This window comes from Giraffa tippelskirchi, chromosome 11 (assembly GCF_054371585.1).
Source record: "Giraffa tippelskirchi isolate mGirTip1 chromosome 11, T2T-mGirTip1v1.2.pri, whole genome shotgun sequence".
Classification (NCBI taxonomy): domain Eukaryota; kingdom Metazoa; phylum Chordata; class Mammalia; order Artiodactyla; family Giraffidae; genus Giraffa; species Giraffa tippelskirchi.
Genome location: NC_137285.1, coordinates 141578526 through 141594200, shown reverse-complemented (window position 1 = coordinate 141594200; position 15675 = coordinate 141578526). Strand labels below are relative to the sequence as shown.

At 38.8% G+C, this 15675-nt stretch overlaps 1 protein-coding gene across 8 annotated transcripts in view; it reads left to right on the top strand.

Moving 5' to 3' along the window:
• The window catches only part of LRRC4C (leucine rich repeat containing 4C), a 1846189-nt gene that overhangs the window by 680767 nt on the left and 1149747 nt on the right, over window positions 1-15675 (top strand). For all 8 annotated transcript variants that reach the window (XR_014069609.1, XR_014069617.1, XR_014069614.1 and 5 more), the window contains one exon: window positions 3115-3204. The gene's annotated coding sequence lies outside the window, so the exon portion shown is untranslated. The remainder of the gene's footprint in view (window positions 1-3114; window positions 3205-15675) is intronic.

The window sequence follows — 15675 nt, the reverse complement described above, 5'->3', positions numbered from 1 at the left end:
AAAAATGGTTTTGCAGTGAATGTTCCAAGAAAGTTAAAATCCAACTAGATTTATACTACCACTGGTTTTTTTTTTTTTGGTCTTTTATCATAGTTTTTATACAAATAGCTCAAAGATATCTCTCAAGCTTAATTGCAGTCTTGAGTCTCTTTATAATGGTACCAAAGAGTAATGTATTATAAAGTTTATTATTTTAAAAATTGACATAATCTCAACATAGAGGAGTCATTGTAAACTTCATTGTTTTTGTGTATATATATATAATTATATATTTATATAACTATATATAGAGTAACATAACTCTTTCCTTAGAAATATATATGTATATATGTACACACAAAACAAGTACTGTTCCTAGAACATGTTAAGTATTTGATAAATATATTATTGTAATCATTCTTTTGCTATTTCCTTTTAGTCTTGGAGAAGGCAGTGGCAACCCACTCCAGTACTCTTGACTGGAAAATCCCATGGATGGAGGAGCCTGGTGGGCTGCAGTCCATGGGGTCGCTAAGAGTTGGACACGACTGAGCGACTTCACTTTCACTTTTTACTTTCATGCGTTGGAGAAGGCAATGGCACCCCACTCCAGTACTCTTGCCTGGAAAATCCCATGGATGGAGGAGCCGGGTAGGCTACGGTCCATGGGGTCGCTAAGAGTCCAACACGACTGAGCGACTTCACTTTCACTTTTCCCTTTCATGCACTGGAGAAGGAAATGGCGACCCACTCCAGTATTCTTGCCTGGAGAATCCTAGGGACGGCGGAGCCTGCTGCGCTGCCGTCTATGGGGTCGCACAGAGTCGGACACGACTGAAGCGACTTAGCAGCAGCAGCAGCAGCATTCTTAGGAATATTTTTTTGAATGTCTCAGGAGACTTGGATGTTGGCTTTCAGACAGGGTGATTGGTGGGGTTTTAAAGGGTTTACAGATACATTGAACCATGTAAGAGATTTTAGATCTTGGGTAAAGGATATGACAAATATAGAAAACCCAAGAAAGAAACATAAGCAGACTTTGGATAGTTCCTAGACATTCACTTGGCCAAGAAAAGGGAGATGAAACAGGTCTTCTATATTGATAGAGAGGCATTCATCAAAAAATGTTAAAGCTTTAGTTAAGAAGTGTGTCAGTCAAACCCATGGCTGATTCTTGTCAATGTATGGCAAAAACTATTACAATATTGTAAAGTAATTAGCCCCCAAGTAAAATAAATAAATTTATAAAAAAAAAAAAAAAAAAAAAAAAAAAAAAAAAAAAAAAAAAAAAGAAGTGTGTCAGTCTTGAGTAGTGCCTGCCTCGATAGACAGCCACCTTCTAATTCCAATATCTTCTTGAGACAGCCAAGATAATGTGGGATAATATTCCTAGATGTATACTGCAATTAAAAAATGAAAATCCATACTACCAGACCATCAAGAAAGAGGGAAATGTCGAGGTGGGCAACACATGAGATCTACAACATATGACAGGAAGAATAAAAAGCTTAAAAGCCTGTTTAGGACTCTTATAGACTTATCTTATATGCTCTGCATTTGCTAATACAATTTAACGTCATTTAGTAAGTGATTTATTCTGGTTGGTAAAATAATGATAAAGAATTGGATCACTGCCTCTACAAAGAATTTCTCTGAGTTTAGAGAGGCAATTGAACTCATAAATGCCAAAATATATTCACTGGTTTAGTCACCACAAAACGGCTAACTTTACACATGAGTTATTAATAATGTTTAAAAAGAACAGAGTGTATATTTTATGCTCTAATTGAAAAATACAGAAAAGAAGGTAGATTTATCTTTATAGAAAGTTTATGTGATCTAACTAAAACACATTTAAGTAGCAAAGATCCTAAAACAGTGTTTTGCTTTTTTTCCTTCCTTTCTAACTTGTTCCCATTTGTTTCAATGAAATGATAGGGAAGCCTCAATGGCGTTTTCTTATGGTTTCTGCAAGAAATGTGATGTATCAAAACCAAAATGTGTACCATGCAAAATGAGTACGCAGCTCTCAGCCCCGTCAGTTCTGAGGACTGATTCCTCAATTGATCATGGTTTCATGAGTCTTCAAAATCCTCGTCCAAATGAAAAAAAAAGGGTTCCGAGACATGGAATATCTTTTCTGCGTGATGTTATAAGCAGATCCACAAACAAAACTGGAGAGAGCTACTAGTCTCACATAATTTTCTGAGGCTCCAGGATGGATTTCCTTTGATTTCTTACTAGGACTGGATGGAAACAAATGCTCAGTGCCCTGGTTACTCTTAGAAATAGCACTCCTGGACTGTGCTCGTTATCTGTTGCATTGTCTCTTAAATTTATCTGTAGCTTATCTCCAAAGTAAAAACATGTTTGTATCAAAACCTATGTACTAAAGGTTTTACAGGACAGATACAAAATTGTTTAGATAGTATGCAGAGTTATATTTCAAATTTTATCTGCATCTTTATAGTGGAAAATATCTTAGGTTTATGTCAGATGTGGAAAGGCGTAAACAGCATGTTGGTTGTTTCTGTTTTTCAGAGTGTTTTTTCCCCCTAGTTCTTCCCTTGTTTTTTTCTAGTCTGGTTACTGTGAATGCTTTAGTAGAAAGTTCTAATTTTAACATAAGTCCTGATACATTTGTCTTACTAATAACAACTAACATCTGTCAATAACTGGTTAATAGTTGACTTCTAAACATTTAAATGATTTAAATTCATTTCATCTTTACAGTAACCCTAGGAAATATGCTACCCTTTGCTTGGTTGATGGCTGAGTATACTGAGCCAAAGAACTTTCTTTAGAACTTACGAATCTTGATCCAGATCCCAAAACAGATAAACGGTGGAGATGGGGTTTGAGCCTAGGCAATCCAGGTCCTACATCCATCCTCTGGCCTCACTCACACAGTTTCTATGCAGAAAGAGAAGAGAGTCTGAGACATTTATTAAGTATGCCTTATGTGTCACCCTGAACCAGACACAGTTGATGTAATAGTTACAGTTCTTCTGAAAACATTTGCTATCTGATTGCGGTCTCTTTAACAGGTGATGAAATCTGAAAACAATATTTAAGATGAGATGTGTAGTCTGACCAACGAAAATTAGAACCAAATGATCTTCTCTCTTATTCTAGACAACATTTGGAGGAAACGAGAGAGGAAGCTTACTGAGATGAAGCATGAAAGAAGCTGTAGAGACCACACAGGAAGATTTTAAAGGACAGGTAGGAAATCAACACATGGTTGGAACAAAGAGGAACAATTTGAGGTGGCCAACAATATAGTGTGATGGCTGAAAAGAGACAGTAGCTGAGCTTGTTAGGGCTATATCTTCCTGGGTGCACTCACTGTTGAAAGTGAGGGAGCTCAGAGTGCAGTTGGGTTTTGAAGTGTGTGTGTGTGTGTGTGTGTGTGTGTGTGTGTTTTAAACTGCTGTGGAAAATTATAATGGGGAGTTAACATATTGATCTTTATCATTTCTGTATGTTTCAATACGGTTGACACAGAAACCCTGTCTTCTGGTTCTGTACCTCCGTTCAAATCTGAACTGGGGGAAATGGGGGAAAAAGAGACGGCGTGCACACGAGTTTTAGTTAATCTCACGGCTGATCCGTGCAGGGTGGAAATAGTCTGCGTTTCTCTGATCCTCGTGTTTCTCTGATCCTCATCCCTGCTGAGTAGTTCTGAAAGTACCCAGGGAGTGTCTCCTGTGTGTTTTCAAATAGGAAATCAGTCAGAGATCACAGAGCGTCTGCCGTTCCCTTTGCCTCTTCCAGCCTTCTTTGTGAATGGCCACTGCTGCTCCCTTTGGCAAATGAGCCCTTCCTCTCGATGGACATCCATCTCCATTACAGTCCAGTGGACTGTGCAGCTCCTGTGCCTGCAGGGAACACCAACCCCCCTTGGTGCCGTTGTCACTGCACGTCCATCGCAGCCGCTTCCAGGAGGCTGCCCTATCCTAGCCCTGCCACCTGTCAGCCCAGTTGAGTCCTTCAGTGCGTAGGAGCTCATGTTTGTGTTGTGGAGACATTGTATCTGTAAGCTTTATGTGTGTTTCCTACTCTGTGTGCATTTGCCCCAATATCCTCCATGAAACAACTTTTTCAGGTTTTGTTATAACAGCCCTTTGCGTTCCAGAAAGCTGAAGACTGAATACAAAAGGTGTTTGGACTTGGGGATAAATCCTAGTAGCCTTCATATACGCAGAATATCTCTCCCTCTCTAAATGCCAATGATTTTAAGCTTGCTCCGAGCTTGTAGTTCCTGGTGATTTCTCTGAGAGTCCATTTTGTTTAGTTTTGTTTTCAAGGACTTTTCAGTCTTTTTTTTCTGGGGGGAATGTGCTATGTGGCTTGTGGGATCCTAGTTCCATAACCAGGGCTGAACCCAGGCCTTCAGCAGTGCAAAGGCAAGGTCCTAACCACTGGACTGATGGGAAATTTCCCACTTTTCAGTCTTTAATGTGAATAGACTTTTTATGGACTCATCCACCAGTTAGACCTTTCATAACTACCTTGGCTGTTGACTTGACCTGGGCCCAGCATGTAACTCCCACTCTGAGATGTCATGTTATAATATTGTTTTTCCTTGTACTGCTTAGGGAAAAAATATGCCAGAAACTAAGGTCGATCCCTTGTTCTGTTAGAACTGTTGCCAACATTTGGCTTCAGGATACTGGTGCTGGATTAAGTCTCAGAGACAGAGTTTTGGGTGAAGTAGAAAGAAATAGCTTTATTGCTTTGCCAGACAACGGGTGCCACAGTGGGCTAATGCCCTAAAGACTGTGTGTCCTGCCCTGGAGAGGGAGAGGGTCGCGAGGTGTCTTACAGAGTTTGAGCAGCAGGATGTGATCAGCCTCTTGATATTCTTCTGATTCGTTGCTGGGGAGGTCATCGGAAGTCAGCATCATCAACCTTCTGGTTCCAACTAGTTTGGGATCTATGTGCTTCCCGGCAGGATACAGTTAACTTCTCCCATCCGGTGTCAGTTTCAGTATCTGCAAAACAGCTCAAAGGACACAGCTCAGAGTATTATCTACAGTCCTTGAGGAAGAGTTAAATGTCCCTGCTTTTGTTTAGTGGCTAAAGTATTATTATTTTGTCTTGCTTAACAGTTTTCCTTTCTTTCTGCCCTTTCTCACTTCTCTGACTAACTTTATTCTTTACTAAACTTTTTCTACAGACAAAAGACAGGTGGAGGACATGGGTGGAGGTCTGTTCTGAGAGACCTCATGGGGTCCTGTTCGGTTACAGTACCCACGTTGTTGCAACCAGCAGGTGTTTATAATCTATCCCCAGGTACTTATAAAGCCTGAAAACATATCTGAGCATTCTCCTGAGATTTGGCCTTTGGCTGTTACTTCTGTAATTTGACAATTATTTGAGGGCCTCAAGCTGCCTTTGGTGAAGGGATAAACAGCAACTTTAGCTCTCTCTCCCATGCCTGTCTATGTCAAAACTGTTTATTCAAGATCACGGTTGTGGGAAGTTCCAATTGCCCACTTGCTTATCGCTGAACACTCACATCAGTCTCCTGTAGGCCATAAGGATCACATGATTCTTACAGAAAGATGTCGGCCTGCATGTGGGCAGAGGGGGACACAGCCTCCACCCCTCTTCCACCTGTACAGGAGCACTGAGAGCCCTCAGGGTGGTAACGCTTTCCTTGTCATGCCCTCCCATTCAGGAAACCTTCTTACTTTCATGTCACCTTTTTGAGTCCCATGAGAAAGGTGCAGTGTCTGAACTTCTAAATCGGAATGGTGTTTTCAATAAAGGGGAGAAGAGGGGGGTGGGAAGAAGAATTTCAGATGGTGCCTCCTATTGTTGGCGGTCTTGAAGACACACGTGAGAAAAGCGCAGGGTTTATGGGAGGGTGGCCGCCCTCCCAGACACAGAGGCCACGCAGAGTCAGTTGGTAATGAGATTCTCCACAGCGGCAAACTGCACTGTCCATTCATACGTCTTTTCCACCTGTCCCCACAATGGTGTCTGTTTGCTCAGCCCACATGCAACAAGGCTGTGTTTGTAAGTAAGGGCCCATTCATGGGCTGTCTATTTAGAAGTCTTGACAGAAAATCCCGTGAAAAGCTCCTCAATTCAAATTCCTCTTTAATGACTTGCCTCATTCACCAGGGATGGCCGGGGGAGGGTGCCGGGGCTTGACTTCTTCCACTATGGGCGACAAGAAAGAATTTTTTATAAAGCTCCTGACGTGCCATGATTATTAAACAACAATCACTCATGCTAAATGATTGAATCTGCGGGATAAATCTCTCCTTTTTGAAATAGAATCTTTATCTAGTTCACAAAATATGTAGTCTCCAGTGACCAGTGGCGTTCTCAATGTGAAAAGTTTAGTTACCCTCTGTGCCTCTCTTTTGACCTTGCCATCCCCGATCCAGAGAATTGGTCAGTTGATTGATTGGCTTTCTGTGGGTAGGTTTGAATATTATATTGGGAAAGAATGACATTTGCAGTAACTCTCGGCAACAAAGGCAAAGAACAATTACGATTATCCCGATTCTATGGCTTGGGTTGTGGTTTTCTTAGTAGATTTGTTAGTTCCCATGGAACATGGGAGAATAATCCCCTTGTGTATTTGGTTCTTCTTCTTTGTAGAAGAAATACATTCAGTACTGTTGGGGAAGATGAAATTTCTCTCTGCTCTTCAAGGCTCTCTGGCTGGTCTAAGAATTAAATTAACAAGAGACAGATTAAGAGAAAACTCAAACAAATTTGAATAACACGTATACATGGGAGAGACCCAGGAAAACTGGCTAACTCACCAAAATGGCCCAAACCCTCACCTTGAATGCCATCTTCAGCTAAAGAGAAAAGCAGATGTTAGGAGTAGTGGTTTGGGACTTCAAAGAGGAGGAAGGCCATTCACACAGAGGTAGAAAACAAATGTTTGGTAGATAAATGATAGGTAAATAAATTCAGCTATCTCTAGTGAAACTCAATTCTAGGAACAGATCCTCTAAATTCTTTTAGGCAGATATGAAAGAAGGTCAAAGTTTCTTCATGAGTCTTTTGGGCTTCCCTGGTGGCTCAGCTGGTAAAGAATCCACCTGCAATGTGGGAGACCTAGGTTCGATCCCTGGGTTGGGAAGATACCTTGGAGAAGGAAACGGCTACCCACTCCGGTATTCTGGCCTGGAGAATTCCATGGACTGTATAGTCCACGGGGTCACAAAGAGTCGGACACGACTGAGTGGCTTTCACTCACTCACTTTTGGGCCTTGGTTTTTTCAGCTTGGCATGGTCAGTATGCCACAGAGACTGTTTTTCTTGTTTGTTTTTGCTCTGTGGGCTCTTCATTGCAGTGTACAGACCTTCTTTAGTGGCGGCATCAGGGCGTAGTTGCCCTGCAGCCTGTGGGATCTTATTTTCCTGATCAGGGATCCAACCTGCGTCCTCTGGATTGGTGGATTCTTAACCACTGGACTACCAGGGAAGTACCAAAGAGACATTCTGGTGTGGCAGTTTTTGCTCCCTTGCAGTACTAGGTAATCAGCTACCCAGACATTCTCTAATAAGTGTATGATATATGAGGCTGTCAGAGTAGACACAGCAAAACATGAGGTTTTCTGAACCTGGTTCCCAGTAACCCTTTCCTCGAGTTCCTTTGTTCAGACCCACTCACTCACAGGTTAAAGAATTTTCCTGTAGACCCCCTTAACATCGTGTACAATCCTCTTTCATGGCACTCATCACCATCAGGGATAACACGTCATTCCTGAATTTTTCCCTGTTAAAACGCATCGTCCGTGAGTTCAGGGACTGTGTCTGACACATTCTCTGCTGGACCCTCTTCCCCAAAAGAGCACGTGGCATGTCATACATGCCCAATGAGTATTTCTCCAGTGAATGAGTGACTCACAGTCTGCACTCTGTATATTTTTAAAGAGTCCCTTACAAAGACTTCCCTAAGAGAAGTGGAGGATAAAGAACTACAGAGAATTCTCATTTTGCCATTAAAATGGTTTGCTTTTCTCTTTGTTTTCTAACATTAAGTCTGCATGAGACAGATGCTAAATGATGAAGGTGAAACAAAGATACCACCAGCTTTCTGCCCTCAATGTCCTTAGAAAGTAATAGTGGTGATAGAAGAAGTAGAAATGTTGAGGGTTATTAAGGAGAGAGAAACAAAGTGCACTGGAATCTTGGACCAAAAAAAGTGTATGTTTGCTATGGAAATCAAAGTCTTCATGAAGAAGCTTCTAGGATGAAGTAAGTGAGTTTAGTGCCTCAAGCACAAAATTTAAAAGGTTGCCAAAAATCTCAGTAATCAAGATAAATAATATTTCAATGAAATATTTTTTAAAAAAATTAATATTTAGTACCAAAAATACCATGAGGAAAAAATATTAAAATTTAAATAAATATTATTGCTTTTTTATTTTGCCTCAGTCTCCATTATGACTTGAGGTGACCTTGGTGCTAATATTGACAAGATGAACATTTTGCAAACCTATTCTTAGGAGGATTGACCACCAGCATGGAAGAGGGAAAGAAAAGATGTTTGGGGAACCGGAAGTGGCCTGATTTGACCAAACAAAGGAACGTGTGGTGGGTGATAGTGATATTCTAGGTCACAAATTGAAGATTTAGATCTCAAATGTAGAATAGGACTAAATTATGAACATTCTAGTATAGCTCAAAATTCGGTATTTTCATTTAAACAGTGGGAAGCTGTTAAAGATTTTTGAGTAGAGAAAGTGATATCGTATTTCAAAAAACTAGTAAATACACTATCAGAATTCATTGTCACTGTTGTTTAATCACTAAGTCATGTAGTGACTTTTTGCAGCCCCATGGATGGTAGCCTGCCAGCCTCCTCTGCCCATGGGATTCTCCAGACAAGAATGCTAGAGTAGGGGTTGCCATTTCCTTCTCCAGGGGATCTTCCAGTCCAGGGATCAAACCTGTGTCTCCTGCATTGGCAGGCAGATTCTTTACTACCAAGCCACCAAGGAAGCCCATCAAAAGTCCTAAAGGAAATTTAATCTGACAACAGAATGGAGATCTCTTCCATTGTTTTTGTCCCTCTGTTTAACAGAAGCTTGCATCAATCTGTGCCCTGGGATGAACTCCATATTCAAAACCAGAATTTGTCATTTGATCTGAATATTCACTGACTTAATTTAATTTGGCCTACTGTACAATAAGAATGAAAATGCCAGGGAAACCGTATCTTCATCACGAGAGCACTAAATAGACCGAATAGACCCTGCTTAAACAGCACTGCTGGAAGGTTCTTATGTCTCTCTGACTTTTGCTCTTGTATGACTGAGCAGCTTTCCCTCCCTCATTTCTGAGTGATACATTTATTGTCCAGGACATATCAGTGGTTTCAATAAAATTGCAGTCCACTCTTTCTTTCTTTTTAAAGATTTCAACTGTAGATGCTGTATATTTCTGTTATAATCTATTATATATTTATTTCAAAGTTTTCCTCTGTGAAAGCTGAGTTTTTTTTCCCTAATTTCCAAGATTTGAGTCACTCCACTGTCAAACCCTTATAAAATAGATTTTGGTTGAATTTAACAGTGTTTTCCTAAGTGCAGTTGTAAAGTGGAAAGTACATTATAGCATGGGATCCAGGTTGAATTTTCTGAATTTGGGGAGAGTGAAAGGGCATGATGTCTGCGACTTAGTCTCACATTTTGTTGTTGTTGTTCAGTCGCTTAGTCATGTCTGACTCTTTGCGACTCCATGAACTGCAGCACTCCAGAATCCCCTGTCCTCCACTGTCTCCCGGAGTTGACTCAGATTCATGTCTATTGAGTCAGTGATGCTATCTAATCATCTCATCCTCTGCCATCACCTTTTCCTTTGGCCTTAAATCTTTCCCTGCATCAAGGTCTTTTCTAATGAATCAGCTGGTCGCATCAGGTGGCCTAAGTATTGGAGCTTCAGCTTCAGCATCAGTCCAGTGAATATTGAGGGTCAGTTTCCTTTAGGATTGACTGGTTTGATTTCCTTGCTTTCCAAGGGACTCTTAAGAGTCTTCTCTAGAACCACAGTTGGAAAATATCAATTCTTCAGTCCTCAGCCATTTTTATGGTCCACCTCTTACATCTGTACATGGCTGCTGGAAGAACCATAGCTTTGGCTATGCAGACCTTTATCAGCAAAGTGATGTTTCTGCTTTTAATATGCTGTCTAGGTTTGTCATAGCTCTTGTCATAGCTTCCAAGGAGCAAGTGTCTTTTAATTTCATGGCTGCAACCACTGTCCAAAATAATTTTGGAGCCCGAGAAGATAAAGTCTGTCATTGCTTCCACTTTTCCCTCTTCTATTGGCCATGAAGTGATGGGACCACATGCCATGATTTTGAATGTTGAATTTCAAGCCAGCTTTTTCACTCTCCTCTCCTACCTTCATCAAGAGGCTCTTTTGTTCTTCTTCACTTTCTGCCATTAGAGTCTCAAAGGGTGTATCCCCCCCCCAAATAAACATAAATAAATAAAAATAATGGTATAGGATAAAAGTAGTAGAAGTGAACAGTGTAGAGTTAAAAATTGGGAAAGCCCAACTGGCAATTGCCAACAATTGGTGAAATCTAGATGAAAAGTGTAGACAAGCTTATGGTTCTTGTTTTCCAAGCTTTTCATAGAGGAGAAATAGGCTGTCCAAAGAGATTTGTGGTTTAATTAGACACCATCTTATCCAATAGCAGTGGGATTAGTTTTTGGCCAGTTAAAGAAATTGGAAAGATGAGGAAATTATTTTAGATAATTGTTTAGCATGTGACGTAAAAGACATTTCTTCACTAATCTTTTACTAGGAGCCATGACTTTTCTTGGAGTTTCTTTACAACACTTAGAGTTCTGAGTCATTGTGCTTGCACACACTACTGGCGTTCATGCTTAGCTGTGCCCGACTCTTTGTGACCCCATGGACTGTAGGCCACCAGGCTCTTCTGTTCATGGAATTTCCCTGACAAGAATCCTGGGATGGATCACCATTTCATCCTCCAGGGGATCTTCTTGACCCAGGGATCAAATCCTCATCTCTTGTGCCTTCTGCATTGGCAGGTGGATTCTTTACCACTGTGCCACCTGGGAAGTGCTTGCATAAACCGGTCCTAAAATATAATATTTTATCGTCTTTTCAGTTTCTCTAAACTAGAGGTAGCATTTTTAAAATGAAAAACTTTCAAAGCACTTTGAGTTAAAATCTCATTTTCTTAGTTACTCTTCACTTTTTGAGATTTTCCCACTCAGGTCAATTTGACAACATTTTTAGAGACTTGCCAAGATCAAGTCTTACAACACACTTGATTTGGTTTTCATATAAATGAGAGTTCTTTTTTTTTTTCCTTTATACACATTTAAGCAGTTTATATTTAATATATAATATATATATATATATATATTCTTCAATTTATTTTAAATATTATCATTCATTTTAATAGCAATTAAATCCCATAATTACAATAACAAGTACATAAATTTAGAAAACAATACACCTGGAAAGTGTACATCTCAGTTCACAGAGCAGAAGTCACAGCAGCAAATGTATAATGTATAGGAATGGGTGATATGTGGTAGAAATGAGACCACCAACTAATCCAGAAGTTCCATTGAGGGCACTTACTACAAAGCTATAGTCATCAAAACAGTCTGATACTGGCCCAGAAATAGAAATACACATCAATAGAATAGGAAAGAAAGCCCAGAAATAAGCCCACACACTTATGGTCCATTAATCTACAGCAAAGTAGCCAAGACTATACAATGGAAGAAAGACAGCCTTTTCAATCAATGATGCTGAGAAAACTGGACAGTTACATGCATTAATGAAAATGTGAAATTAGAACACTCCTTAGCACCATACATAAAAAATAAATTCAAATGGATTAAAGAGCTAAATGTAAGACTAGACACTATAAAGCTCTTAGAGGAAAACATAGAACACTCTCTGATATAAATTGCAGCAGTATTTTTTTTTTTCAATTCGTCTTCCAGAGTAATGGAAATAAAAACAAAAATAAAAGGGACCTAATTAAACTCAAAATCTTTTGTACAGCAAAGGAAACAATAGACAAAATGAAAATACAACACACGGAATAGGAGAAAATATTTGCAAATAATGCAACCAACAAAGGATTAATCTTCAAAATTTACAAACAGCTCATGTAGCTCAATATCATAAAAACAAACAACCCAATCAAAAAGTGGGCAGAAGACCTAAACAGACATTTCTCAGAAGCAGACATGCAGATGGCCAAAAGGCACATGAACAGATGTTCAACATAGCTAATTATTAGAGAAATGGAAATCAAAACTACAATGATATATCACCTCACACAAGCCAGAATGGCTATCATCGAAAAATCCATAAGCAATAAATTCTGGAGAGGATATGGAGAGAAGGGAATCCTCCTATTCAGTTGGTAGGAATGTAAATTGGTAGAGCCACTGTGAAGAACAGTATGGAGATCCCTTAAAAATCTAAAAATAGCTACCATATGATCCAGCAGTCCAACTCCTGGGCATATGTCTGGAGAAAACCATGCTCCAGAAAGATAAATGCACCCCAGTGTTCATTGCAACACGGTTTACTATAGCCAGGAAATGGAAGCAAGTTAAATGTCCATCGGCAGATGTATAAATAAAGAAGATGTGGTGCATATATACAATGGAATATTGCTCAGACATTAAAAAGAATGAACTAATGTCATGTGTAGCATAGATGAACCTAGAGATTGTCATACTGTGTGAAGTAAGACAGAGAAATACAAATATCATATGATATTACTTGTATGCAAAATCTAAAAAAGAAAATGAAACGAACTTACTTACAAAACAGAAACGGACTCATAAACTTAGACAATGAGCTTATGTTTATCAAAAGGGTAGCGTAGGAGGAAGAACTAGCTAGGGAGTTTAGGATCAACATGTATGCTCTGCTGTATTTAAAATGAATAACCAACAATAACCTACTGTATAGCACAGGGCCCTCTGCTAAATGTTATGTAACAACCAAAATCGAAAAAGAATTTTAAAAAGAATAGATACCTGTATAACCGAATCACTTTGCTGTATACCTGAAGTTAACAGGACATTGTTAGTTGACTATACTCCAGTATGAAATAAAGTAAAAAAAAAAAAAAACCGAGGGATTCTGTTACATTCTAATTTTATCCAAAAATTTCAATCAATTTTATATCCAAAATCTTTTAAATCAATATTGAACTTAAATTGTGGCTCTTTAATTATGATCTATACCAAAATTTACTAATTAGTAACTGAATACTAACTGAACCCTTTGTATCAATTGGGACAGCCGAGAAATCCTAGTCAGCTTTGGGTGACTGGTGATGCTGAGTGTGGTTTGGGGACAAGTGATGGAGGAATTCATAAAGAAAGAGGAATTCCTAATCCCCTAAGTTATTCTCCTCCTTGGACATCTGTGGACTCAAAAAAGGGAAGGCAAGAGAAATAGAGAGAACCTAAGTACTGTTCATCAGATTTGATGCATCATTGCAGTCACTGAACGGAGAATATCATTGCTGTATTTCAGTGAACAGTGATAAAATCTGTGATTCAGGTATTGTAAGAAAAAGTTTGATTTCTCACTTTTGAGAAAGACCTAGGATTCACAGATGATAAAAAAAGGTGACATCTGTTCTCCAAGGAAAAAAATGAACTGAGCTCATGCTGCTGCTGCTAAGTCGCTTCAGTCGTGTCCGACTTTGTGCGACCCTATAGATGGCAGCCCACCAGGCTCCGCCGTCCCTAGGATTCTCCAGGCAAGAACACTGGAGTGGGTTGCCATTTCCTTCTCCAGTGCATGAAAGGGAAAAGTGAAAGTGAAGTCGCTCAGTCGTGTCCGACTCTTAGTGACCCCATGGACTGTAGTCTACCAGGCTCCTCCGTCCACGGGATTTTCCAGGCTAGGGTACTGGAGTAGGGTGCCATTGCCTTCTCTGCTGAGCTCATGGGAGGAAGTCAAATAAGTTAATGCAAACATCAAGTGAAATAAGTAAACATTTTGGAGAAGATTCCAGTATGTTAAGATGTAATGTGATCCATTAAGTTTCATACTGGGTGTTTCTAATAAAGTTCTCTAGTGAATAAAAGTATCTGCACAAATTTTAACCTCAACTTAAAACTGAGAAGAAATTGTTAGAAATGGTTTCTCTGTGACTTCAAATTTGCAACATTGAATTCCAGTTGATCATGTACTCTCTACTCCCACAATTTCATTTATCTCTGTTACTCAGTTTTGTCCTTGGTCCCACCATTTTAGGCAAAATTATTAATTTTTATCCCACCTAATATAAACAGGGTTCTCATGACAGTAACTATGTCCTTAAGAAACTTGTTCCATTTTCAAATAAATTTAATGAAAACACTATTCTTACCAGAGTGAACCAGAAACTGCTTTCCTATATTTATTAACCCTCAGTCCTGCTACTCTTGGTGCAAGAAAAGTTAGTCTATTTCCCTTTTATGTCATAATTTCTCAAACATATGAATAGTTATCAAGTTCCCATAAATAAATTGTTGTCTTCAAAAGAAAAAGTTTATTTTTTCCTGGAAAAATTAAGTCTTTTAACAAATATCAATAGGTTATTTGAGGAATTCAATATTTATTGTTTAAAATAAAGATTTATTTTCTATTCAGCCTGTTTGCATTTTTAAAATTTGCAAAGACATTTGCATTTAAAAGCATTTTTAAATGCTTTTATATTTATAAATTTATTATGGACGAATAATTGATATTATTGTTCAGAGTACTTTCTCTCCTTATTTGGTGGTTCAGTTTCTCCTCTTACTTGTGGGTAACAAATCAAAGAACTGATGATTTTTTTCATGATAGGCTATGAAATATTTGGATACAGCTGCTACTAGAAAGTCTCTAAGATGCTATGACATTTTGAAGCAGTTCATCTGGGTAAGGAAATTAAGAATAACGAGGTGGATTTCAAGTACAGTTGTTGCAAAATGGATGAAGCAAAGTTATGCAAGTTTTGTTGCAGTGTAATCTTAGTGGGAATAACTACTCATACAGCATTATAAGAAAGTTTCATGTTCTTATTTTTAACTTATTCTTATTGCCTGTTCTCAACTTATTTCACTGCTTTTGTTTCTGAAAAGAATTTTAAAATACCGATTGAGAAAAAGTATTTTCTGTGTTTTATTTTGGTTTTGTTATTAGAAACCCCTGTATTAGAAAAGAGAATCATTTGGATTGTTGGAAAGTGGGAGAGACGCTTCCTGTGTATTACAGTATTGTCTACATAATTTCTATTTCTGCTTCTTCTTCATCAACAATGTAATAACGGTTTTGTTTACATCACAGGTGGTGATGGTCTAGCTTAAAAAAAAACCTCATTTCCTAGTCTTTCATGCATGTAAGTATGATCATGGGACACACTGGTCAATGCAATAGAGAAAGAAATACTTGGACAGCATGCCCTTTGGAATTAAAAGAAAAAGAAAAAAAAGTGTCTCTAGATAAAGACGTTTTGCCTTCCTTTATCTCTTCCTCCTATCTAGAATCAGTAGCCTCAGAGATCATCTTGGTGACAAAGTGAAGAGGTGACAAGAATAAAGACAAAAAATTGCATACTAAAATTGCATACTAAAATCGATGCATAGAAAGATGGGAAGTCCCTGGGGTCCTGATGACATTGCTGAATGTGGGATATCTATTCTCAGACTCATTGCTACAGAA